Below are 2,982 nucleotides of genomic sequence, written 5' to 3'. Positions count from 1 at the left end.
CCATGAAAGCCATTTGGTTCAAAATGTATTCTCCCAACTTTTATGACATTATCACGACCACTTGTGGCTCCTACTGCAAAAACACACTGTGTGACCTCGGGATAACCACGCTCAGCAGAAAGGGGGAGCACACGGAGGTGTGGGTAACCGCTGGTTTCTCACGCAAGAAAATGTTACGTAAGAAGGCTTCTCGCAGCTTAGTGATTAATACCACAAGATACAGGACCCGTTAAACCTGGCTGTGATGCCCCCTATACAGTTTTGCTGGCTCTGTTACCAAGGCAAAATCCATTCTGCACACCATGACTGTTCTCTGGGAAACAGAGACCCTACCAGTCCTTAAACCACAGGCTTTGAGACGATTCGGTAATAAACCAATGAAAAGAACTAAGGACAGTTCTCCATTCTATTCAGCTTTCTACCAGTGACAGCTGTGGCTTTTTTTCTTAATCAGCACCCTCACCGCCACAGCCACCATCATGGCTACCACCACCACCAACATCATCATTTCCAGTGGGCTAACGAGCCTCTCAAAATGCCTGCTGCTGTCGCAAGTCAACTACTGTCTGCATGTAACAGGGAATCAGCACAACAGAGAAGACATCTCATTTCAAAAGGCCTTGCCTTCGAGTGTCCACTATTACCCATTCTGTTCCTGTCACCCACAGAAACAAGGGGCATGAAGGAATAGTTAAGACAAACATGAGCCTGACGGGGGAGACCGCACTTAAAAACTCAACAGTACGTTACCATTCCCACACGCGCGGAAACGCTGATGGAGCACACGCCTCAGGACAAGGCAGGCCTAGGAATGCGCTCCCGGGCAAAGAACTAAGCAGCCAGCTTCCATCCAGCTTGAGTCTCAGTAGTATCACCTCCTCCCTCCTCAAGGGTCCCAATTCCTGAGGTTGCCACCAATCAGAAAAAGCCTGTTAGGGATGCCCTGCCTTGTGACCACTTCCTACAGCGCTAGTACTCAGCAGAATCGCCCACCAAACAGTTCATTTCTGGTGGATACATCTTGCAAGACCCATCACATTGTACATGTGAAATATGTGCACTTTACTGTACAGGAATCGCACCACAATAGAGGTGCTACAAAATGAAAATAAAAAAAATTCAGTTAGGCTCTCCGATGAGAAGAGTCAGGAAGATTGCAGACGGCAGCAGAAATCTGTGTGGAAGGAAGTGGAGGCGCCATGGTTACTGGTAAGTTTCACAACTGCTCTGACTAGCAAATGAGCCAGGTGTGGTCACCGTCATGTCTCCTGGTGAAGGAACATGGGTCAGGATAAAGCCTCTCCTGAACAGTACATGTTTCAGCCCCGGCTCTGGTACAGGCATGGCCAAGTCGAAGAACCACACCACACACAACCAGTCCCGAAAATGGCACAGAAACGGCATCAAAAAACCCCGATCACAACAATACAAATCTCTAAAGGGGGTAGACCCCAAGTTCCTGAGGAACATGCACTTTGCCAAGAAGCACAAGAAGGGCCTGAAGCAGATGCAGGCCAACAACGCCAAGGCCGTGAGTGCATGTGCTGAAGCTGTCAAGGCTCTCAGAAAGCCCAAGGAGGTCAAGCCTAAGATCCCACAGGGCAGCAGCCGCGAGCTCAGCTGACTTGCCTGCATTGCTCACCCCAAGCTCGGGAAACGTGCTCGTGCCCGCATCGCCAAGGGTCTCAGGCTCTGTCGGCCAAAGGCCAAGGACAAGGCTCAGACCAAGTCCACAGCCGCAGCTCCGGCTCAGACTCAGTCTCCCAAAGGCGCCCAGGCCCACATAAAGGCTCCAGAGTAGAGGCTTTCATCTATTGATGTGAGGACAGAAGGACTAGTGTGACCCCTGGGCTACTGTCTGCATGGGGCTCATGTCTACCTGTGCTGTTTGTACAAATAAACCTGAGGCAGGAAAAAAAACAGTATCTGTTTCATTTTTCACTGAGTGAGAAATGAACCATGACCCCCATCTTCCAAGGATTTAAAGTAATTTAACCCATTACAGGGATAAACCAAAAGAGCAGGAGATGCCCATGTGCTGGGAAGAGGCTAGGCACTCTCACTTCTCCTCAATAAACAGACGTGCACTTTGAACTCGGGTGGCTGAACTTCAGCTTCTATGATGCCAGGTTCTGGCTGAAACTGGTACCAATAGGCAAGCAGAGGAAGTAGAGGAACCAGAGTTAGCTGCTGAGCCTGAGGGTTACGAGCCTCTTTGAGAACACTTCAGAACAGTGCGTGTTTCTGTTTAACGCCCACCCCCTGCTACAAGCGCCCCTTCGAATGACCAAATGTCTTCACCGGAATTTGATAAATTCAACACCACACAGAAAAGAAGTGATTTATACAGAAAAGGAAAGAAGTGAAGACCTTTCTGGCACTGCCAGCCTACAGGCACCCTCTGCCTGCAAGGGTTCACGCGCTACAAAGTCCTCACAGGTGCAGGTGTTGAGCCACAGCCGCCTCCACGTAAGGTGTCGAGTTGATCAGAGCAGAACGTTGCTGAGAGGAAGGAAAAGCCTGGCGTCCTGGGCGTCCCTGTTGCTTCACAGTTGGATTAAAGAGGTGTGCTTTCCGAGGAGATCCTTGAGTAACTTCTAAGGTAGCCTGCTGGCCCTGAGAAAGGGAACAACCATTTCAATGATAAGATGCCAAAGGCTAAAGAGCTTGGACAAGAGTGGGAAGCAGTGGTAAGAAGGAGAGTTGAACCAAACACCAGCGTGTTCGGCTCCAATATGTGGACTCCGGAAATGGGGTCGGGATTCCTTGAGCACCACCTGTGGGCTAAGCCCTTAACCGAGGTCATCACACTTGATTCTCACAACATCCATGACACCATGGTATGAATCCTGCTGTGCGAAACAGGAAACTGAAGCTCAAAGAAGATAGTGAGAAAGAGCTATGAAACTTTTAGACTCAGATACTGCAGACTGTGGATCAAACAGGATGTGCGGTCCCAGCCAAGTCTGCAAGCAAAGACAT

The 2,982-nt window shown here is 49.6% G+C and overlaps 1 pseudogene; it reads left to right on the top strand.

Annotated features, from left to right (window-relative positions):
* The first annotated feature begins 1,330 nt into the window (after nucleotides 1-1,330).
* Nucleotides 1,331-1,801, top strand: LOC116661833 (annotated as a pseudogene).
* Nucleotides 1,802-2,982: the final 1,181 nt, after the last annotated feature.

Source organism: Camelus ferus, chromosome X (genome assembly GCF_009834535.1).
Source record: "Camelus ferus isolate YT-003-E chromosome X, BCGSAC_Cfer_1.0, whole genome shotgun sequence".
In the NCBI taxonomy this organism is placed as follows: Eukaryota; Metazoa; Chordata; class Mammalia; order Artiodactyla; family Camelidae; genus Camelus; species Camelus ferus.
Note: the sequence above shows the minus strand (reverse complement) of the source record. Positions and strands in the feature narration are given on the sequence as shown.